Source organism: Eleutherodactylus coqui, chromosome 1, assembly GCF_035609145.1.
Source record: "Eleutherodactylus coqui strain aEleCoq1 chromosome 1, aEleCoq1.hap1, whole genome shotgun sequence".
In the NCBI taxonomy this organism is placed as follows: Eukaryota; Metazoa; Chordata; class Amphibia; order Anura; family Eleutherodactylidae; genus Eleutherodactylus; species Eleutherodactylus coqui.
The window spans coordinates 365162212-365187484 of record NC_089837.1 but is presented as its reverse complement, the minus strand read 5'-3'; the positions used below and the strand labels follow the sequence as shown (position 1 = coordinate 365187484).

General features: G+C 45.0%; 1 protein-coding gene across 1 annotated transcript in view; it reads left to right on the top strand.

Moving 5' to 3' along the window:
* The window catches only part of DMD (dystrophin), a 2524637-nt gene that overhangs the window by 2202701 nt on the left and 296663 nt on the right, over positions 1-25273 (top strand). The gene's annotated exons all lie outside the window — the stretch shown is intronic.

Below are 25273 nucleotides of genomic sequence, written 5' to 3'. Positions count from 1 at the left end.
TATTTGCTCTATGGGGACAGCCGATTGTTTGTCCCCATACATCTTTTATTGATCAGTTGCAGGTCTCCCTGTTTACTGATCAAGAGATGTGGAACCAAGCAGCAAGCAATAAGTGGCCAATCCAAAAGGACCATAAGAACCTCACATTTAAAGTTTAGTAAATATTCCAGAATACTTTTTAAAATCAGATTAAAGTTTTGCATTTATCTTAGAACTTGCAGATTGCTGCTGCATTGTTGTGTGTATGGATCCCATGCAGAAAAAGTATATCTGACACGCATCATGTGTGCTTCAAAATCCGAAACCGTGATGCCAGTGTGAACTCCTTGCAATGCAAGTAAAGTTTAGTCCTGTTTATATAGTCCCAATACAGATTGCTGGCATTTTATCCTACAAACACACAGTATCCATTTGTTATTTCTGTTATCTATAGCAGTGTTCCGCATCTGCAGTCCCCAGGGACCTCCAACAGGTCATGTTTTCAGGATTTCCTCATTATTGCACAGGTGATGTAATTATTGTTATTGGCTCAGGCATTGGCACAGGTGTTCTTACTATAGGATATCCTAAAAACATGACCTGTTGGGGGTCCAAGAGGACTGCAGTTGGGGACCCCTGATTCATGGTATACAACACAGTGTTCGGCTGGTTTCAGATGAGTGTACTTTAGCTCCTTCTTTGTGCCGTTTTTTGGGGACCGTAATGCGGAGCTAAGATAAATCTATTTAACTAATCACATGGCCTTTTTTTTTTAAACACAGTTTTTGACCCATTTTTTGCATATCTGCCTCCATATTGCTATTATTCTCTACTTGGCAAATACAGATCAGTATTTGTCCAGTAGAAAATAAAAACAATGATAGTTAATACTGAGGCAAATAGTGATGACATGCGGTGATAATGTCATCTGTAACACGTCCATAACAGGGATCCCTATTAGGGCTCACACCCACTGGCATTTTTTTCTTTCTTGTGCTGCGAGAGCACGTGAAAACTCTCGCCTCGCAGCGCAAGAAAGACGCCGCTATAGGACCGGGATATCGCCAGTCTTTTCACTGGGGCCCGTGGGGATGAAGGAATCCTCTGCCACAACTGTCAAAGCTGTGACAGCTGTGGCAGAAGTGCAGCATGCTATCCCATTGCTTTCGATGGGATTGGCACTGCTGCTGGTCCCATTGAAAGCAGTGGTTTGTAGCAAACCCTGTAGTATGATTTTTGAGGAAGGGCTTGAAATATAAGCCCTTCCCTGAAAAGCATCAATAAGTGGTAAAAAAAATTTTTTTTTAAATTACTCACCTCTCCGCCCCTCAGATGCGTCCTCCGGCTGGCTCCCCGGCACTGCTGTCCAGCACTTTCAGCAGCCGGAGATTTTAAAATCCCCGCCTCCTGAAAGTGCTGTTCAGATTGGCTGAGCGCTCAGCCAATAGCAGTTAGTGCTTAGCTATTGGCTGAGCGCTCAGCCAACTACTGATAGTGCTTAGCTATTCATTCATGATATAGTTGGAAGATCCAGGATTATGCTGTGGATGCTGCTGGCCTCACAAGTGTATTTAGATGTCAGGTAGCATAAATCCACCATTCTACCTTTTAACTATTTAAGATTGGTTTTGTTTAGCAAACATCTATGTAACTACATTTGTACTTGGTTGTTGTACTTATTGACCTCTTTGCCTTTTAAATTTTGTCATGAGAGCACATCCCGCCCATACATTCACTCACCCCATGCTTCTAGATCCAACGGTAGCATAAAACAACAAAATGTTCTTCTCTTACTGATCGCTCCCAAGCTGCCTATTACTTTTTCCAGTTGGATGACTATGAATCATGCATTTCAAAGTCTATCTGAATATAATCCAAAGGGATCATTGTTTGTGAGAAAATAAGTGACTTAGTATGGATTAATAGCAATGACTTGTATGGGGAGATGAACTACTTCTGTAAATGAGTGCTAATCCTTGCAGGGTACTAACCAGTAAATAATGCAGATGTCTTCATTAAGGATCCAGATTTGTGGTTATGGTAGCGGTGACATCTATGAAAGTTAGTGACTTTCCCTGACTTTCAGAAATCATTGCTTTTAATAACTACCAGTAAAATCTAAACATCCTATCTCTAATGGGACCTTGAAATGAAATATGCCGTGCAGTGCAGTCAGAACATACTGAATGAGACATCATGAAATTGTCATAAGCATAACCAAACAACGCTTGTTTTGCTTGCTAAATTGTAGCTTCAGAGCCCTGCATTCTCAGCAAATAAAAATGTCTGCCTTATCCACAAGGGTGACATATTTACTGGTTTGATAAGCAGTAGGCAAAAAAACAATATAACAGCATGGAAAACCCCCAGAAGCATTTTGAAGGACAATTATTTTTGCAAGCACTTGTGCCATAATGTAAGGTGCACAAAAAGCGGCTCTTCCAAGTTGTATGTTGCTGCAGTTCTCTACATGAGGAAATGAGAAGTGTTCATATTTTGCTTCACACAGCATCATCTTAACCTATTTCCATTCCCTAAAGTGGAATTATGAGATATGGATATACATTTTCCTTCTGAAACTGGAAACTAGTACAGAGAAAACCCTTATTAACCCACAAACTCCAGGCTACTATAGAAACCATAACCAACACAACGTACACAACCAACATGCTGGTTTATTACATTAGAATTGTACAACTTTTCTTATGTACCTATTTTATCAAGGCGATGAAAATTCCTAATGATAATAGGTGAAACCCCTATTATGTGATTCCTGTGTAAATTCTAGTGGTCCAAGGACAAAGTGCTCAGTTGTTAACTTTAATGGCCATCACCTCTCCTTTAAGTCTTCCGACATGCATGCCATAATTGTTGGTCAAAATATATTTTTCCTTGTGTTTAAAATCCATATTTCCCCCAATGACATAGGGTACTTTTAGACAGGATGATTGTCGGGCACTTAAGCACCTGACAGTTGTCCCACTGGATATGACTGTATTTTCATATAAGAACGATAGCCTTTCAGTGAATGGAGGCACAGTGCGCCAGAGATCTCTTCCGCCCACCCACCTCCATTCATCGTGATCAGGAAGTCGTTCAGAGAAGAAAAGCTATGTGTTTACACTGAGTGGTAAGTCGCTCATTAGTCACTTTGCTTCAGTGAACTGAAAGAAGCAACTAGCGACTAATAAGTTCAGTTAAGTTTGTCAGCTAATAGTTGGCTGTGTAAGAGTACTCTTAAGCGCTCAGATTGGTCAAATCTCAAAAGTATTCCACATCAAAAAATGACTGCTTCAACTGAACAGAATGGATCCACTTTTGGATCAATTCTTGCTTGCTGATACATGTTACTTGAATGAGTCGTTCCACTTCTAGCTGTTTTGCTGTAGGAAGGGGAAAGCTCCATACATTGCGCAGTGGTCCAGGTTGGTACTGCAGGATAAGCCTTATTGAAGTGAATGGGATACAGACTGCAGTACCAACCTGGACCACTGTGCAATGTACAGAGCTGTCTGCTTCCTGTAACAACACAGACAAAAGTGGGACAACCCCTTTAACATCTACAGTCCACTTTCAGCAATAAACTATGCAGAAGTCCAAAGAGTCTGAATACTCCTTACCACCTCAGCACTACCCATAACTTGAATAACCTGGGCTCTAATGCAAAAAATCTGTGATATGGCCCTCAGAGTATTATTGGTGTCCTTATATGTGGCAGAGGGATCCTTAGAGGGTCTAGACACAACTACAACCTCTTAACCCCCTGTACTTATGTTCCTGCCCCTATCATCATTTTGCTGTTTACTTTTATATAGTATTATTATTTTTATTCTATACCAAGGCAGTTTTTCTTAACATTGTTTAGCCAAGAACCCTTTATTCAAGTACATTAAATCAAAGTACCCCAGGCTTATGATTATACACCATGCTGCACCTATTCAAAGCATGGCATGAAAACAATGCAGGTCCCCCTAGAGACCTGGTGTGCACCCTCAGGGGTACCAGTACTACAGCTTGAGAAGCTCGGTAAATCTTTATGCTGTAGAGCCAAATGCTTGTTTTGGTTTATGTATAAATAGTCACGGATTTGTATTTCCCATCGCTCTATTTGGAAGCTCAATAGGAATGGGTAATGCATGCAGCTTTAGGGAATTTCTTGGTACATTATATGGCTGACAATCTGATTTGTGCTGCCAAGCTAGCCAGGTGTTTTTGTGAATATGCAGCACCGCGAACAGTAGCTGCCAATTGCTGTTTACTGAAGTCATGGAAAAGAAAACAGGGTTTTTTACTGTTTCTTTAAGAAGAACAATATGAGTTTATTTTCCAAAAATCAACACGAGGCTGAAGTTCTTTAGTTACCGTCTTAGGGGATGTCAGATTTGCTTCATTAGTTCTATTCTTGGCTCATTTAACTTGGAGGGAAAAAAAAATTCTTCATTATTCTTAATATTTATTTTTCTTTTTTCATTGTTTAGCCATGTTGCAGTTTTCTTACAGTTTTGTCAAAGCAAAGTTAATTTGCCAGCAGCTACGCACATGTTTACTCCCTTTCTTTTACCTTTGAGACTAACTGGGTCAGGTATAACAAATGTTCTTAACCCACTTTAGTCAGCAACCAGAGTAGCTGACGTCGACAGAAAAAATTGCACAAAGTACATAACAAACAGCCAATGTCCAACAGTGTTCTGAAATATACAGATAAATGCTTGCCTCTCCCAGCAAAGCTGTGATTAGTACAGAATTCATCATAGTAATGAGGTTTGGAATATGTGTATTTGCAGTAAGCCACCGCCGTTGTCGGCAAACTGTCTTTAATAATGTGACCGCAATTCAAAATATCTATGATATAACAAGTGGAACTGGAAGTGATACAAAGAAAGAAATACCCACTTTTTTCCTGAAGAGGTAAATGTCACCAAATACTCAGGCTGGTGTGATACTACTTTTTTAATGCAGCAATTTTAGCTGTTTTGATGCTGGCAGTTTTTGCCGCATTTTATGTGGCAAACATTTGCTTTATCCAGATGTTAGCTGTGGGTCAAAGTACACTGAAAACTGTTTTTTGTAGCGCTTCTTCCCATTTTTGGTGCATTTTTTGGCCTCGTGGTATTTTTTGTTTTTTTTCAAAATTGCAACATGCGCTGGGTTTGACATTTTTTCAGAAGTTTTTCCATAGGGAAACGCCACTAAAAAATGTTGTAAAAATCGATTTATTTTACTGGTGGATGAATAAAGTCCTTGAATAGCTGTCAAAGATGTAATGCAGTGAAGTTACACACACCTGACGTATACCTCCCCCTCTGGCATTACATGTGCCCCACGACTATACTTTTAAATTGAATTAATAAAGAGTATCTTTTAGCAAGTCTATTCTGTAAAGAGCCAATTGCTTATATTATAGACTACCGTTTTTCTCCGAAAATAGGTAAATAGGTCCTACCCCAATAGTAAGACCTACCGGCTTTTCAGGGGAGGCTGGAAATATAAGGCCTCTGCAAAAATAGGACCTAGCTAACATGCCACCCCCCCAAAAAAATCAATACTCACCTGGTCCGTGGCGTCCCGATGGTCTCCAGCGGCGCTGCGTCAAACTGCTGAGTCCTCCCCATCTGCTACCTCAGCTTCTGCTGGTGACGGGGCTTTGAATACCCAGCAAAGCGAGCACTTTGACATCACTGAATGCCTGTGACTGGCTCATCGAGCGCCGGCTGTGATTGGCTGCTGGTGCTCGATCACAGCACTTGCCTTGCTGAAGGCAGGGTATTCAAAGCCCCGTCACCAGGAAGAAGCTCAGCTGTGAGACGAGGAGGACACAGTTTACAGCAGCGCCGCAGAAGACCATCGGGACGCCGCTGACCAGGTGAGTATAAGGCTTCCCCCGAAAATAAGACACTGTGCCCTTTTGGGGGGCAAAAATTTATATAAGACAGTGTCTTATTTTTGGGAAAACACGGTAATACTGCCTCTGTGAATCCCCATACAGTGAAGTTAAAAGTCTTTTCCTGAACTTATGTTTTTTTTAAACTTTGGGCAATCCATTTTTATTAGAAAGCTGACATGACAATAAGTTGGTCCCAAGATGTCCTTATGTTTAGACATACAGTGATCAGCTGTAATCTTTGAGGGAGCTCTGCAGTAACTGTCCATTACCCCTGGAGCTCCAGAACAATGTAATCAGGCATTACACAGTTCCTATTGAAATTAACAGTAATTGTAGCGCTCAGACATGTGGAGAGGTATTCTTTGTACCCAGTCTCGTGTCTCCATGGTATGGGCCTTCCCACCACCCAATTAATTCAAAATTTCTTAAAGACATTTTCTGAGGTCATTGGTAGCAATTGGAGACATCGGTAGCAGTAGGGGTATGCAATTTACAGGAAAAAAAGCAATACTTTTCTCCAGCTGCTGTGATGCTCCTCACCGCACGCCCCAAGTCCTCCAGTCTTCTGTCTACAAGCGCTGCAGTGGTAACGGGTTTTTTTTGTGGGGGACACTAAACTATATAAAATTAAAAACTTGGAAAACAACTATAATAAAGTTTTTAAAATGTTTTTTTCTAAGGCCGCCTGCACATGCTGTACTGCAGATGGCCTGGCTGGCATGCCGGAACACATGTGCAGTACAGATTTTGCTGCGCCATCGCTAAGCGATGACACAGATCACACGACCTTTCCAAATGATGATTGAGGAAGGGCCATGGGTTGGGTAGCTTCCATTGACTTTATTGGAAGCCGCCTGCACGGAATCCGCCTAGAAATAGAGCATGCTGCTATTTTTTCTCTGCTCGTGTGCAGGAAAAATCGCTTTTCCATAGCATGCTATTTCCTGCGGAATCCGGAAGCACCCCGGATACCGCTATGCAAATTCCCTCGTGTGCAGGCAGCCTAAATCAGACAAACCCTTAAAAAAAGATTTCCATGTAAAATTTTGCAAAAAAGTTGTAATTATGACACATGAATATCATAAAGGAGGTCTGTTGCTCACTATCTACAATTGCAAGTGCCTGCCTGCGTCTTCCTGCAGTGATAACAACTGATGGACCCCCGGCAAGCAGATGATCATCGGTGAGGCTTCATTCCCAATGGGGCTGTCCCTTTTGGCAGCGCCTTTAGTCAGCTATAATCTGATAAACTATATTTTCCTTACATCCTTCTTTTATCTTTTCAGTGATTTTTGTACTGTACATCATTTTCACAGTTGCCATCTATATTTTGGCTGCACAGCCCCACAATATACAGTATATTTACTGGAGTTCAGTTGCACATTAGCAGTTGTTTCATTAAACAGTAGAGAATATAGTTCAGTATGCAGATTATATATCTGAAACTGTAATTTTGCCAAGAGAACAGCATGGCAATTACTGAGACTTTCATTTCTTTTGGGGGCTGGAGGAAAGCTTTGATGACCAGATGGTGCCCTGACACCAGGAGAAGGATATTTTTAGAAGGTAACATTTATAAATTGTATAGCCTTGGTGTCTTTATACCTGAGAGCTACAGGTTAGTTCACAGAAGTTTACTTTTACAGTTACATATCGTTTTTCCTCTGGAGATTATTGTCAATGCTTTTGCTGCTACATATGGTAGAGCAATGCAGATTCGCAGTAACTTTTATGAGCTCCACTTAAAGTAGTGTTCTCCAATACAACTCATCAATACACCTGGAAAGGTGCAAGCATGGGCTCTGGTAATGCCATTATGTATTGCAGCTAAGGGTCTTTTTAGACAAGTCAAGGTTCAACGAGCGAGTGATGTCATCGCCAGCTCGTTCGGTCTCCGGCCGCCTGTTTAGACAGGCAGATACATTGTTAGCTTCCGATGAGAATCGTTCAGTCTTTTGCCTTCACTGTATAAGTGAATCAGAGGGACGGAACGAGCGTTGTTTAAACTGAACAATATGTAAATGAGCCAACTATGGCTTTTATGTCTACATAAAATGAACACAGAATGAAAAGTGAATGATTTAGACCAAATGATTATTGTTGAGTTTTATTCATTTGTACATATGATAAAACTAGTACCTGTGTTTCTGGTGGCGCAATGTGCCACTTACTAATATAATATAGTGAAAGGGATTGGAGTTGAATACAGGTCCAAAACCAGCAGATCTGGACAGCAGCCGTGTGCTTACAGGACCTGTAATGATGTCATCATCATGAGATCAGTCACAGGGGCTCTGCACTCCGCCCCTGATCACATGATGGTGACACCATCACAGGTCCTGTAAGCACATGGCTCAGGTTCTGCATGTTTTAGGACCTGTGATGGCGTCACCGTCATGTGATCAGGGGCAGAGCTCAGAGCCCCGATGACTGATCACATGACAGGGATGTCTTCACATGTAATTCACACAGTCACACAGTTACTCACAGACAGGTGATCATAGTGTTTTGATGGTGCCAGCACTGCTGGATTACCAACTAACCAGAGTAGGCACCATCATATGGGCTTTGCACCTGTTTAGGGGTGCTGCGTCAACAGATCAAAATAATATTGATCTTGAAAGAAAATTTGCAATCAAACTTTCTTAAATTGCTTCTAAAAGATCGAAAAAGTGAATCAACTCAAAGAAACAAAAATACTGTATTAATGTAATGTACTCATTAACAACTTAAAATACAAAAACCATAGACATCAGGTTCACAGTTTCTCTCCCAAAAGCACATCCTCTGTCAGCTTGTAAATTATATCGGCGCCGCCTACTGTACGTACATGTAATATGGAGTAATGATGGTCATCTTCATCTAGTTTCCGACATGCACACTCCACTACTTAATTAAATGTTACTCTACCAGAGCTCATGCATGAGAAACCTCAAGAAATGAAGCTTTCTGTGAGCATGCCACAAGTTCGTGCTGACTCCAGATCCTTGTAGAGTAGAAGCTTGAAGAACACCAACGAGCATATATATACCCGATGTAAATGTTTGTCTTGTGTAGTAAAACTAGTTTATTAAAATCGTTGGTTGGTAAAAGAAAAAATGTATTAGCAGCTAATTTTCGAAGGGGGAGTCCCAAGATTTTGACGGTCTAAGGGCCTCCATAGGGTTTAATCTGGCACTAGGTGACAACTACTTGATATTTGAACCAGTTATATAACTATTAGAAAAAGTGCAACAACAGTATAACAATGTCAAAAGGAAAAGTGTCGAGGATTCATGCCATGTGTTCATCCCCTTTTTGGAAATGCAGATCTAAATCACACTATGCCCATATATTGCCCTGCAATACATAAGCAATAGAGATGAGCGAACGTACTCGTCCGAGCTTGATACTCGTTCGAGTATTAGCGTGTTCGGGATGCTCGTTACTCGTAACGAGTACCACGCGATGTTCGGGTTACTTTCACTTTCATCTCTGAGACGTTAGCGCGCTTTTCTGGCCAATTGAAAGACAGGGAAGGCATTACAACTTCCCCCTGCGACGTTCAAGCCCTATACCACCCCCCTGCAGTGAGTGGCTGGGGAGATCAGGTATCACCGGAGTATAAAAATCGGCCCCTCCCGCGGCTCGCCTCAGATGCGTTGTGAGATAGCTGAGGGACAGTGCTGTTGGTGCCGGAGCTGCTATAGGGAGAGTGTTAGGAGTTAGTGTAGGCTTCAAGAACCCCAACGGTCCTTCTTAGGGCCACATCTAACTGTGTGCAGTACTGTGGAGGCTGCTTTTAACAGTGTTGCACATTTTTTTTTTGGTATATCGGCTGTGCAGAGCATTGCGCCCTGCAGTAATAGTCCAGGGACAGAAGTGTGGAGGCAGGGAGAGCGTTAGGAGTTATTGTAGGCTTCAAGAACCCCAACGGTCCTTCTTAGGGCCACATCTAACCGTGTGCAGTACTGTGGAGGCTGCTTTTAGCAGTGTTGCACTTTTTTTTTTTTTTGGTATATCGGCCGTGCAGAGCATTGCGCCCTGCAGTAATACTCCAGGGATAGAATTGTGTAGGCAGGGCCAGAAGACATATATTATAGATTGAATATACGCAGTGGTCCTTTTGAAAAAAATATTTGAAAAAAATCTATTTGGCCTGCCTGTCACTGTGCTCAGTGTTCTGGGTCCGTGTCTGCTGGGGGTAGTATTTCTCCAAATAAATACGCAGCCAGCTAAGTGTTACAGCAGGCTTGCGCCAAATTATTTCCTGGCTCTGAAATCACCGGTCTGTTGCAGTTAATAACAGTGCAACACTGCAGTTCCGTGACACACACATCAGGGACAGAATTGTGTAGGCAGGGCCAGAAGACATATATTATAGATTGAATATACGCAGTGGTCCTTTTGAAAAAAATATTTGAAAAAAATCTATTTGGCCTGCCTGTCACTGTGCTCAGTGTTCTGGGTCCGTGTCTGCTGGGGGTAGTATTTCTCCAAATAAATACGCAGCCAGCTAAGTGTTACAGCAGGCTTGCGCCAAATTATTTCCTGGCTCTGAAATCACCGCTCTGTTGCAGTTAATAACAGTGCAACACTGCAGTTCCGTGACACACTGCAGGGACAGAATTGTGTAGGCAGGGCCAGAAGACATATATTATAGATTGAATATACGCAGTGGTCCTTTTGAAGAAAATATTTGAAAAAAATCTATTTGGCCTGCCTGTCACTGTGCTCAGTGTTCTGGGTCCGTGTCTGCTGGGGGTAGTAGTTCTCCAAATAAATACGCAGCCAGCTAAGTGTTACAGCAGGCTTGCGCCAAATTATTTCCTGGGGTTCCGTAAACGAAGTCAGCCTCCAACCACAGGCCAATAAGCGGCACATTTAATTACAGCATTGTGTTTCTGCATTCCTGGTAATACAGCATGCTGAGGGGTAGGGGTAGGCCTAGAGGACGTGGGCGCGGCCGAGGACGCGGAGGCCCTAGTCCGGGTGTGGGCACAGGCCGAGCTCCTGATCCTGGTGTATCGCAGCCGACTGCTGCGGGATTAGGAGAGAGGAACGTTTCTGGCGTCCCCACATTCATAGCACATTTAATGGGTCCACGCGGTAGACCTTTATTAGAAAATGAGCAGTGTGAGCAGGTCCTGTCGTGGATGGCAGAAAGTGCTTCCAGCAACCTATCGTCCACCCAGAGTTCTGCGCCGTCCACTGCTGCAACTCAGAATCCTCTGGCTGCTGCTCCTCCTTCCTCCCAGCCTCCTCACTTCATGAAAATGAGACATTCTGAGGAGCGGGCAGACTCCCAGGAACTGTTCTCGGGCCCCTGCTCAGATTGGGCAGCAGTGGTTCCTCTCCCACCAGAGGAGTTTATCGTGACTGATGCCCAACCATTGCAAAGTTCCCGGGGTCCGGGGGATGAGGCTGGGGACTTCCGGCAACTGTCTCAAGACCTTTCTGTGGGTGAGGAGGCCGATGACGATGAGACACAGTTGTCTATCAGTGAGGTAGTAGTAAGGGCATTAAGTCCGAGGGAGGAGCGCACCGAGGATTCTGAGGAAGAGCAGCAGGACAATGAGGTGACTGACCCCACCTGGTTTCCTACGCCTACTGAGGACAGGTCTTCAGAGGGGGGGGCAAGTGCAGCAGCAGGGCAGGTTGCAAGAGGCAGTGCGGTGGCCAGGGGTAGAGGCAGGGCCAGACCGAATAATCCACCAACTGTTTCCCAAAGCACCCCCTCGCGCCATGCCACCCTGCAGAGGCCGAGGTGCTCAAAGGTCTGGCAGTTTTTCACTGAGAGTGCAGACGACCGACGTACAGTGGTGTGCAACCTTTGTCGCGCCAAGATCAGCCGGGGAGCCACCACAACCAGCCTCACCACCACCAGCATGCGCAGACATATGATGGCCAAGCACCCCACAAGGTGGGACGAAGGCCGTTTACCGCCTCCGGTTTGCACCGCTGCCTCTCCCCCTGTGCCCCAACCTGCCACTGAGATCCAAGCCCGCTCTGAGGACACAGGCACTACCGTCTCCTGGCCTGCACCCACACCCTCACCTCCGCTGTCCTCGGCCTCATCCACCAATGTCTCTCAGCGCAGCGTCCAGCCGTCGCTAGCGCAAGTGTTTGAGCGCAAGTACGCCGCCACGCACCCGCACGCTCAAGCGTTAAACGTGCATGTAGCCAAATTGATCAGCCTGGAGATGCTGCCGTATAGGGTTGTGGAAACGGAGTCCTTCAAAAGTATGATGGCGGCGGCGGCCCCACGCTACTCAGTTCCCAGTCGCCACTACTTTTCCCGATGTGCCGTCCCAGCCCTGCACGACCACGTCTCCCGCAACATTGTACGCACCCTCACCAACGCGGTTACTGCCAAGGTCCACTTAACAACCGACACGTGGACAAGCACAGGCGGGCAGGGCCACTATATCTCCCTGACGGCACATTGGGTGAATTTAGTGGAGGCTGGGACAGAGTCAGAGCCTGGGACCGCTCACGTCCTACCCACCCCCAGAATTGCGGGCCACAGCTCGGTGGTGGTATCTGCGGCGGTGTATGCTTCCTCCACTAAAGCACCCTCCTCCTCCTCCTCTTCCTCCAACGCAACCTCTGTCTCGCAATCAAGATGTGTCAGCAGCAGCACGTCGCCAGCAGTCAGTGTCGCGCGGCGTGGCAGCACAGCGGTGGGCAAGCGTCAGCAGGCCGTGCTGAAACTACTCAGCTTAGGAGATAAGAGGCACACGGCCCACGAACTGCTGCAGGGTCTGACAGAGCAGACCGACCGCTGGCTTGCGCCGCTGAGCCTCCAACCGGGCATGGTCGTGTGTGACAACGGCCGTAACCTGGTGGCGGCTCTGCAGCTCGGCAGCCTCACGCACGTGCCATGCCTGGCCCACGTCTTTAATTTGGTGGTTCAGCGCTTTCTGAAAAGCTACCCACGCTTGTCAGACCTGCTCGGAAAGGTGCGCCGGCTCTGCACACATTTCCGCAAGTCCCACACGGACGCTGCCACCCTGCGCACCCTGCAACATCGCTTTAATCTGCCAGTGCACCGACTGCTGTGCGACGTGCCCACACGGTGGAACTCTACGCTCCACATGTTGGCCAGGCTCTATGAGCAGCGTAGAGCTATAGTGGAATACCAACTCCAACATGGGCGGCGCAGTGGGAGTCAGCCTCCTCAATTATTTTCTGAAGAGTGGGCCTGGTTGGCAGACATCTGCCAGGTCCTTGGAAACTTTGAGCAGTCTACCCAGGTGGTGAGCGGCGATGCTGCAATCATTAGCGTCACCATTCCTCTGCTATGCCTCTTGAGAAGTTCCCTGCAAAGTATAAAGGCAGACGCTTTGCACTCGGAAACAGAGCCGGGGGAAGACAGTATGTCGCTGGATAGTCAGAGCACCCTCCTGTCTATATCTCAGCGCGGTGAGGAGGAGGAGGAGGAGGAAGATGAGGAGGAGGGGGAAGAGATAGCTTGGCCCACTGGTGAGGGTACACATGCTGCTGGGCTGTCATCCTTTCAGCGTGTATGGCCTGAGGAGGAGGAGGAGGAGGAGGAGGAGGATCCTGAAAGTGATCTTCCTAGTGAGGACAGCCATGTGTTGCGTACAGGTACCCTGGCACACATGGCTGACTTCATGTTGGGATGCCTTTCTCGTGACCCTCGTGTTACACGCATTCTGGCCACTACGGATTACTGGGTGTACACACTGCTCGACCCACGGTATAAGGAGAACCTTTCCACTCTCATACCCAAAGAGGAAAGGGGTTCGAGAGTGTTGCTATACCACAGGACCCTGGCGGACAAACTGATGGTAAAATTCCCATACGACAGCGCTAGTGGCCGAAGGCGCAGTTCCGAGGGCCAGGTAGCAGGGGAGGTGCGGAGATCAGGCAGCATGTACAGCACAGGCAGGGCAACACTCTTTAAGGCCCTTGACTGCTTTATGGCTCCCCAGCAAGACTGTGTCACCGCTCCCCAGTCACGGCTGAGTCGGCGGGAGCACTGTAAAAGGATGGTGAGGGAGTACGTAGCCGATCGCACGACCGTCCTCCGTGACGCCTCTGCCCCCTACAACTACTGGGTGTCGAAGCTGGACACGTGGCCTGAACTCGCGCTGTATGCCCTGGAGGTGCTTGCTTGTCCTGCGGCTAGCGTCTTGTCAGAGAGGGTGTTTAGTGCGGCTGGGGGAATCATCACAGATAAGCGTACTCGCCTGTCAACCGACAGTGCCGACAGGCTAACACTCATCAAGATGAACAAAGCCTGGATTTCCCCAGACTTCTCTTCTCCACCAGCGGACAGCAGCGATACCTAAGCAATACGTAGGCTGCACCCGCGGATGGAAGCATCGTTCTGTATCCCCATCAAAAACAGGGACCTTTTCGCTTCATCAATCTGTGTATAATATTCCTCCTCCTCCTCCTGCTCCTCCTCCTGAAACCTCACATAATCACGCCGAACGTGCAATTTTTCTTGGGCCCACAAGGCTCAGTCATATAATTTTTCTAAACAATTTTTATACGTTTCAATGCTCATTAAAGCGTTGAAACTTTCACCTCAACCAATTTTTATTTTAACTGGGCTGCCTCCTGGCCTAGTTACCAATTAAGCCACATTAACCAAAGCGATTAATGGGTTTCACCTGCCCTCTTGGTTGGGCACGGGCAATTTTTCTGAGGTACATTAGTACTGTTGATACAGCAATTTTTGTGGACCCTCGCCTACAGTGTAATCAAATTAATTTTTAGCCCACCTGCATTACAGCTGACGTTACATCAGCTGTGATGGGCACTGCAATGGGATATTTTTATGTACTGCCGGTGGCTTCCTGGCACCCACCCATGCTGTGGGTCCACAGGGAGTTGTGACTACATGTGTCCACTTCTAAAGAACCCCAGTCTGACTGGGGCATGCAGTGTGGGCCGAAGCCCACCTGCATTAAACATGACAATACTACCTCAGCTGTTATGGGCAATGCAATGGGATATTTTTATGTACCGCCGGTGGGTTCCAGGGAGCCACCCATGCTGTGGGTCCACAGGGAGTTGTAACTACATGTGTCCACTTCTAAAGAACCCCAGTCTGACTGGGGCATGCAGTGTGGGCCGAAGCCCACCTGCATTAAGCACGACATTACATCAGCTGTGATGGGCACTGCAATGGGATATTTTTATGTACCGCCGGTGGCTTCCTGGCACCCACCTATGCTGTGGGTCCACAGGGAGTTGTAACTACATGTGTCCACTTCTAAAGAACCCCAGTCTGACTGGGGCATGCAGTGTGGGCCGAAGCCCACCTGCATTAAACATGACAATACTACCTCAGCTGTGATGGGCAATGCAATGGGATATTTTTATGTACCGCCGGTGGCTTCCAGGGAGCCACCCATGCTGTGGGTCCACAGGGAGTTGTAACTACATGTGTCCACTTCTAAAGAACCCCAGTCTGACTGGGGCATGCAGTGTGGGCCGAAGCCCACCTGCATTAAGCACGACATTACATCAGCTGTGATGGGCACTGCAATGGGATATATTTATGTACCGCCGGTGGGTTCCAGGGAGCCACCCATGCTGTGGGTCCACAGGGAGTTGTAAATGCATCTGTTTCCACTTCTAAAGAACCCCAGTCTGACTGGGGCATGCAGTGTGGGCCGAAGCCCACCTGCATTAAACATGATATTACTACCTCAGCTGTGTTGGGCAATGCAATGAGATATATTTATGTACCGCCGGTGGCTTCCTGGCACCCACCCATGCTGTGGGTCCACAGGGAGTTGTAAATGCATCTGTTTCCACTTCTAAAGAACCCCAGTCTGACTGGGGCATGCAGTGTGGGCCGAAGCCCACCTGCATTAAACATGACATTACTACCTCAGCTGTGTTGGGCAATGCAATGGGATATATTTATGTACTGCCGGTGGCTTCCTGGCACCCACCCATGCTGTGGGTCCACAGGGAGTTGTAAATGCATCTGTTTCCACTTCTAAAGAACCCCAGTCTGACTGGGGCATGCAGTGTGGGCCGAAGCCCACCTGCATTAAGCACGACATTACATCAGCTGTGATGGGCACTGCAATGGGATATATTTATGTACCGCCACTGGGTTCCAGGGAGCCACCCATGCTGTGGGTGCACACGGAATTCCCATTGCGGAGTTGTACCTGCCTGTGACTATATATAAAAAAACGCGGTCTGACTGGGGCATGCAGACACCTTGACAGAATGAATAGTGTGTGGCACATAGGTTCCCCATTGCTATGCCCACGTGTGCAGCTCCAGATGGAGGTGGCACAGGATTGGATTTCTCATTGCTTCTGTACAGCATTGTGGGCTATCGCCCCGCCCCTTTTAAAGAGGGTCGCTGCCTAGCCGTGCCAACCCTCTGCAGTGTATGCCTGCTTTTCCTGTGGCAGACGCACTTATAAATAGACATGAGGGTGGTGTGGCATGAGGGCAGCTGAAGGCTGGGCAGGGACAGTTTGGTGTGCGCTGTGGACACTGGGTCGTGGGGGGGGGGGATTTGGCAGCATGTAACCCAGGAGAAGTGGCAGCGGAGTGTCATGCAGGCAGTGATTGTGCTTTGTTGGAGGTAGTGTGGTGCTTAGCTAAGGTATGCATTGCTAATGAGGGCTTTTCAGATGTAAAAGTTGTTGGGAGGGGGGGGCACTCTTGCTGCTATTGTGGCTTAATAGTGGGACCTGTGAACTTGAGATGCAGCCCAACATGTAGCCCCTTGCCTGCCCTATCCGTTGCTGTGTCGTTCCCATCACTTTCTTGAATTGCCCAGATTTTCACACATGAAAACCTTAGCGAGCATCGGCGATATACAAAAATGCTCGGGTCGCCCATTGACTTCAATGGGGTTCATTACTCGAAACGAACCCTCGAGCATCGCGAAAAGTTCGTCCCGAATAACGAGCACCCGAGCATTTTGGTGCTCGCTCATCTCTAATAAGCAACTGAAGTACTATATAATATAGCTGCTAATGCATACGTAGAACTATGAACTACGAATATGTGAAGAAACATTGTTTTAGTCTCTGTTGTTGTAATCTATAGGGCAAATATTAATGAAGGCCCTACCTGAAAAGCTACGGGATGACCTCAACAGTGTGTTGTCTAGTTTAATAAGCCTCTTGATAAATCACAAGTTTGCTCTGTACATTGACTGCCCACTTTGTTTATTCAGATCCCAGACAAACAGTCAATCAATTTCTTTGGATAGAAACAAGGGAAGTTTATTATCACATCTTCAGGACAGTGACAGTCCAACAGATGACAAATTTTTCTTTCATCCATAATATAGGCCAACTCCGAGGTGGAAGCAATAAATCAATGTCTCCATTAAATCCAAACGACATTGTTGGCATACCTGATTTCACCCTTGTAGGTCTCTGTGGATTTACTCAGTGTTCTAGCCAGCCTGAAGTAAAACTTTACAAACCTAGAAATTTAGAGAAACTGAAACCATAAAGGATGATAAAGTGAGCTACTTTTCTGAAGCAGAACTGAGCTACAATGCTGAGTACAACATATGAGTAGTAACATCAACATATTTTGCAGTTCTGTCATCCTTCACATCAGTCCCTGTGCTCAATGGGACTAATTGTCCTTTTACATGGACCAATTATTGGGTTTAAGTATTCACTGGAATGCTCGTTGACCAGACAATTGGGCTGTTTAAAGGGACTAATGATCCGCCAATGTACCAGCCAATACTCGCTTGTCATTACTCCTGATAAATCTATTTTAGTAAATATATGTAATCCCCATGAAATAACAATTTTGAACCTCCTTTGTCATTACTCTAAGATGTTCCTCTATGCTTGAATATTTATGAATAATTTAACAACTGCACATTACCACTCCTCTGGTACAGTCACCAGTGATTGGATAGTGTCTGCTTGTTCAAACTTCCAATCGGTAACACCCAGCTATCAATTTATTCATAAACTTCTAGGATGAATAACAAAGGAACAGCACAAAACATCTCATTAAGAACAGATTCTCCAGAATTATTATTTAATTAAAAGTATTTACTAAAATAGACATGTCAGAGAGGTGACAGATCTTCTTTAAATGGTCACCAGACTTTTGAGACAGCTTGCGTTAATCTAACAGCTAATGTGATAACTAGGAAAAGTGTAAATTATGTAAATTTACCATATGCTTTTGTGATGAAAAATCACTCTAAAGTACCTGCATCTAGGATGTCCCTTCTTTGTAGAAGAGAGATGTGATTCCAGTAGCAGTCGCCAGTAAACAATCAATTACCATTAGCTGCAGGTATTGTCTGTTTGAATCTCTGCTTATGTCTCCTTCCTTCTGCCCCTTCTTTACTCTATAGACTTCTATAGGCAGCATGAGTCTGCTCCTTTACTTACTGTTCTTCATTTTGTTACCTCTGTTACTAGAGACGGTCATCATTAACACCTAATCTCAGCAGCCAATAAGACACGCACCTGAACTAAGCAAACAAATAGGTAGCCGCACCCCAAATAGCTTCCTAGTCACTGCCTCAGGCTTTGTTCCCACAAGCGTATATCGGCCCGCCGTTTTCATGGTCTGCTGATATATGCTATGATCTGATGCATTGGATTCCAATGCAGCAGATCACATGGCTGTATTCCCGCAACATGAAAGTGCCCGGCCAGCCCAATATAGCGCCAGGCGTTTCTACGTCAGGCTCAAAAAATTGTCCTCTTTTAGCGTGACTGCTAAACTCCCTCCCTCTTCTCTCCTCCCCTCCGGTTGATTGCAATAGAAGTGAGCGGAGCGGAACACTGCTGGCTGCAGACAAGGGACAGGGAGGGGGTGGGAGCTTAACTCCACCCCTGTCCCGCCCCCTCCCATTACAAACAGCCAGAGGGAAGGAGAGAGGGGGAGGGAAGCGGCAGCGGCATGGCGGCCTTGACGTATATGCGCCAGGGCCCATGCCATCTGAACAGGAGTACAAAAGTTAGATTTGTGCGCCGTTCACAAGTTTTTACTGCTCAGATCGTAGCGTATATCGGCCGACCATAAAACAGTGGCCTGTATACGCTCATGCAAACAAAGCCTCATGCACTAAACCTAGCCTACAGCCATATGTTTTATTGAGATTAAGACAGTGATGCAATACAATAGTAATCACATATTGCTGGTTGTATACACCAATTTTAAAATACTGTTTACAATATTCTCTGTTACAACTATTGTATACTTTTTGTTACTTGTTAATCAATTTTAAAGCATTTAAACAAAATGTCATTTCAGCCTGACTTTACAATAGCAGGAGTCACACCTGAACATGTTGTATTAGAGTTTCAGGCAACTTATACGAACATAAACTGAACTAAAGTAAACTAACTTGGCATCGATACAGAACTTTTCATGTCAAGTGTTGGTAACATTTTTACATACATGCCAAGACTCTCTATATTGTCTTGTAGAGTTATTTTTAAGCGCTAACCATTTTCGAACACATTTGGTTCAGCCATATGGTCTTTGAACTCTCCTATTGTCGAGGGGAATGGCTCTCTCCAGTGTTTGGCAGTAATTGTCTTTAGAACATGACCTTAGTCCACCAGAAGCAGAATTAATTTGGCATCCCTCTGGTTGGGACCCGTAGCATGTCTTTTAATAGGTTAAGCATTTCTCCCCAGAATTCCTTTAATTTGGGATATGACCAAAATATATGTGAGAGAGACCCCCTCTGTACACAATCCCTCCAACACAGACCATTCCCATTTCTAAATCTGCTAGCGAGCAGCGAGGGAGCGTAGTACCATCTCCTATGTATTTTCATTTGCGCTTCCAGTATCCCCAAACCTTTAGTGTTATCTAGATATTTGGAGTGATAAGTAATACTATTTGACGGTATTATCTCAGAAGAGTATCAAGCGATTCATTTTAACCAGCAAGAACAGTTCAATTCCTATAAAGGTTGTTTTTTTGCCTATAAAGATATGTTGTAAAAATGACTTATGATCATAATGTCTGAAGAGTCGGAGGATTTCAGAAGTTGTACAAACCTCATACTTTATTAGAACATCAAAAGGATTGTTTTATTTGTAGCTCAGAAATCAGTTTACCAAATTTGTCAGGGCTGAAGTTTGGGTTTCCATGGAACTGCTCCGTTTTTATTTCAAGTCAGATTAATAGAGTAGGTACAGGACCAAATTAGAGAAATAATTGGCTGCAGAATGGACAAAAGAGAGCAAAAATAAAAATACAATGAACTCAGTGAAATATACTTGGCAACAATGTAGCAATTCTGTGTAGGTAGAATACTTTTTATTGCTGTTGTGCTTTTCAACATTGTCCAGTGTCTTCCTGCACTTGGGTGGCCGATCCAGTTCTTGGACGGTTAAAAGATGGCAGACAACATAGAAGGCGTCATTACAAAATCTGATATTGAGATCACGCAAATCTACAGTAGAATGTAGATTACACACATTCCTCTAGTTAATAGTCATACATGCCGTTTTTATTGAAACTATATCTTAATTCGTTATTCAGATAAAATGATCTATAATGTGACATTTTCTGGGCAGGTTGGGTCATGGGCTCGCCACCTTCTGGATTAGACGGATGGCACAAACAGAATTTTCCCTCCATTACACAAAATTTAGTACAAAACTAGCTTGATTTCTTGATTTAGTACAAGCAACCAGCTTGATTTCTTCATACATGGCAAAGCAGTTTTACACCACAGTTAGAGTTGAGCGAACGTACTCTGCCAAGCTTGATGCTCGTTCGAGTATTAGCGTACTCGATGGTGCCCGTTACTCAAACGAGCATGACACCGTGTTCGACCCCGCCCCAGTTTTTGGCCCCTCCCCACTGCGACGCAGCACGCGTCAATGGCAAATTTTTTGTCTGCCAGGCAGGGGAGAGAGAGAGAGAGAGAGAGAGAGAGAACAAACGAACCAAGAAAAAAAAAAAAGCTCGGCACCCGGTGTCCCACATACAAAAATGCTCGAGTCTCCCATTGTAGTCAATGGGGTTCGTTACTCGAGTAGAGCTCTCGAATTTTACGAAAAGCTTGACTGGAATAACGCGGACCCGAGCATTTGGGTGCTCGCTCATCTCTAACCACAGTGCACAATAAACCCTAAGCTGTCTATTCTTAAACTAAGGGCTTCTTCATATGGGAGCATTCGTAAATACGCTCGCCACTACGGAGCATATTTTCGCAGGAATCAGTCCAAGGTTTGTTTTTTTAACCATTTAAACTTTGGGCTATTGCACAAGTATTTAAAAAAAAAGCCAAAAGATAGGTCCTGCCCTATCTTTTTTCGCATGTATGAAAACTACATGCAAGGAAGATAGGGCAAGGCGTAGTAATATCACGCAAAAATGACACTGGTTAAAACTAAACCATTGAATTCAAGGGTTTCGCTTCGTCACCAGACAAAAACAGGATAATCTGTTTAAGCCCTAAGGGCTCCTTCAGAAAATCATATGTGCCATTGCATACGTATTTGCGCAGTGAATGAGGTTTGATGTGGTAGATTTAAGCACGTATCGGCACATCGTACTGTACTTTTTGGGCACACATGGCCTGTTCACATTCGTGCGTGACGCGCCTCTTCCGTAATTTCCAAGGGCATTTAGCTTAGTAAGGTCCAGATGTGTTCTCTCTCTGCGGAATTGCACAGCGTATTGCGCATTTATGCACATATTGTATATTTGCGCACCTCCCATAGACTTCTATGGGGTCATTGATATGCAAATTTGCAGGAAAATAGAGCATAATGCATTGAGATCAGTGGTTTACGGATTTTGCAAGGGCATTTTGCGAACACAAAAAAAATGCATCTAGCTCAAATACTGTAAAATACGCTGACATGGATGCAAAAATACAAGTTCATTGCGCAAATATGTTGTGCTGAGACATGGGAAATTGCGCATATGCCCATGTGAAGCTACTGTAAGACTATAGTTCTACACCCCAGTCCTAAATGTTAATGGGGTAAGATGCGCCAAATGAAATAAGAAGCACAAGCCTCTTATTATATTCAATGCATATTGGACCGCCTACTGAAATCTACAGCTGGTAAAATCTGCCATAGATTTGTACTGTAATTTATACCAGTTTTTGACAGAAATTATAGTGAGTATGACAGACATTGGACAGACCCACCCACTTTATTTAAGAAATGGCGAACGTGTCGTAAAAAGCAGAAAAGTCACAAAGTTGAACTTGCACGAAAATTTGTGAATTTTTAACAACTAAATTCTGGCATAAAGTCTTTAATGAATTCCCATCATGGTGTCCCTCACAATCTGGCCTGGTGTCTACTACCCAGTACCACAAACAGAGTTAATACCATGATGGTGACCCCCACAGGCTTTGGCATAGTCCCGTCCTTCCCCAAACAATAAGTCTTGTCTGAGAAAGTTTGTTTGTGCAGCTTGTTTATCCAGGCAGATAAATCCTTGGCTCGCTAAATCGTTCATTCATTCATATTGACTGCATAAGTGAATGAGACCGACTGAACAATCGGTATTTAAACCGAACGATTAGCGAACGAGCCAGCGATGATTTTCATGCCTGCATGAAATGAACAATAAACAAACGACATCATTTATTCTTCATTTGTTGGCCGTGTTTGCACTGAACCATTATTGTTAAAATTTGAATGATCAGGGGATTTTTTGAATGATAATTGTTCCATCTAAACACATCTCTACTTAAAGAAGTTCTGTTAGGTGACTCATACGGAGCCTAATTAACTTAAAGGGGTTTTCCATGGAAATACTATTGATGGCCTATCATCAGGATAGGTCATCAATAGTTGATCAGCTGGGGTTCGTTGCGCAAGACCTCGACCAATGAGCTGAGTAGGCGCATGTCGCCAGCGCCAAAAATACACAGAGGTCAGAGCGGAAGTGTCCACACTGACCTCCGTGCAGTGGCCGGTGCTTGTAACTGCAGGCATGGCTTTCATTGAAATTAATGGGAGCCGTGCCTGCAGTTACAAGCACCAGCCACTACATGGGAGGTCGACGCAGAGGCTTCCGCTCCGACCTATGTGTATTTGGAGCCGAAGTCTCCACGCCAACCTCCCATGTAGTGACCGGCGCTTTTAACTGCAAGCACAGCTCCCATTGATTTCAATGAGAGCTTACTTACAGTTACAAGCGCCGTCCACTGCACAGAGGTTTCCACTCTGACCTATGTGTTATTGCGGTGCTGTCAGCTTGCATCCACTCAGCTGATCGGTTAGGGTCCCAAGTGACGAACCCCAGCTGATCAACTATAACCCTTTTAACACTTTCCAATCCAATTTTGGATTCAGGGTTTCCTAAAAGGCTTTCTCTTTTTGCTGTTACACAACAGTGCCATCTGCTGGCTAAAGCCAGTGTGTGTGCGCCAGAGAGACTCCGACAGCAGAGTGGTTGGCAATAGACAGTAAGAATGCCCTGCCGGACGTCTTCTGTCATTGCAGCTGTACAAGCTTCAATCAGAATGTAGGAAAACATCAGACAGTGAATTGGAAAAGGTTGAGAGCCCATCCTTCTCTCCCCGAACTCCAATAACCAGGTCCTAGTCCATGTTCTAGATTCAACCCAAGATTTAGAGAAATTCCTCATCCTCTGCTGCACATACCCTGGCTGCCTGAAATATAACATTTTAGTGACACAAATATGGCATTCCAGCAGCTACCCTGCCACGATACATCATTGGGTAATATCATTTTATTGTTTCCTTTATTGTAAATAAATAACTGTAGTATTACCATTCCATTCATTCTTTGGCTTCTAAAGTCAACACTTGGAGAAAAATTAGCAGCTTGTATTATATTTATTATGTATTTACATTTGTATCTGAAAGGCGTAACAAGACTTCCGCCATGTAAAAAAAAAAAACCTTTTTTTTGTTGCAATCATTACAGCTGCCAAGTGCACAAACAATAATGCAGTGTGGATGACATTTTAGGCACAATACATGCTGCAAATCAAACTGATTTCTGAATCATTCTACTAACACTACATTGCTTGTATTACTCTGCAGGTTTTTGGCTTAATCCACTTCACTGATTAGATCATTTTACTGTATGTACACACAAGGGCAAGATGTATTATACTGAATTTCTGCATTTCTTATGAAGTTGTTGCTATAGTTATGAAAGTATAAGTTTGTTACTTTTTTACATAGTAATAACTGCTGAGCATGTGCAAGATAACTCCCTCTCTAGTTCTCCAGGTGCCAGACGACTCCCTCCGCAGTTTTTCTTACGCAGCTCTGCTTTGTGGCTGTCCGCTACTTACAAAGTTCTGCAGTTTGACACTTCACTCCCTCTTGAATTCTTTTGAGTGACTTTGCAAATAAATACCTACAAGTCCATGTATGCTGATGTGTATTCATAAATTTGTACTTCAGCAGTCCAATTATCAACTTGTTGAGCCTGGCATGACAACTGCAATGTGACATAACGCATATTCTCTACCCTACAGTATGTCTGATATTGGTAATACTTTGTTAGTAACTTGTTCTGCTTGCACCAGGGAAGGTCCCTCTTACCTCACACCCATCACGTTGCGTCACCCACCCTAACTATGCTACATTGAAGGAGCAGTGCATAATCTGAAAATACTTGGCTCATGCCCTAGGCCATCATGCGCTACAGAAAATACTTGGCTCATGCCCTGGGCCATCATGCGCTACAGAAAATACTTGGCTCATGCCCTGGGCCATCATGCGCTACAAAAAATACTTGGCTCATGCCCTGGGCCATCATGCCCTACAGAAAATACTTGGCTCATGCCCTGGGCCATCATGCCCTACAGAAAATACTTGGCTCATGCCCTGGGCCATCATGCCCTACAGAAAATACTTGGCTCATGCCCTAGGCCATCATGCGCTACAGAAAATACTTGGCTCATGCCCTGGGCCATCATGCGCTACAGAAAATACTTGGCTCATGCCCTGGGCCATCATGCGCTACAGAAAATACTTGGCTCATGCCCTGGGCCATCATGCGCTACAGAAAATACTTGGCTCATGCCCTGGGCCATCATGCGCTACAAAAAATACTTGGCTCATGCCCTGGGCCATCATGCCCTACAGAAAATACTTGGCTCATGTCCTGGGCCATCATGCGCTACAGAAAATACTTGGCTCATGCCCTGGACCATCATGCCCTACAGAAAATGCTTGGCTCATGCCCTGGGCCATCATGTGCTACAGAAAATACTTGGCTCATGCCCTGGGCCATCCATGCCCTACAGAAAATACCTGTCTCATGCCCTGGGCCATCATGCGCTACAGAAAATACTTGGCTCATGCCCTGGGCCATCATGCGCTACAGAAAATACTTGGCTCATGCCCTAGGCCATCATGCCCTACAGAAAATACTTGGCTCATGCCCTGGGCCATCATGCCCTACAGAAAGTACTTGGCTCAGGCCCTGGGCCATCATGCCCTACAGAAAATACTTG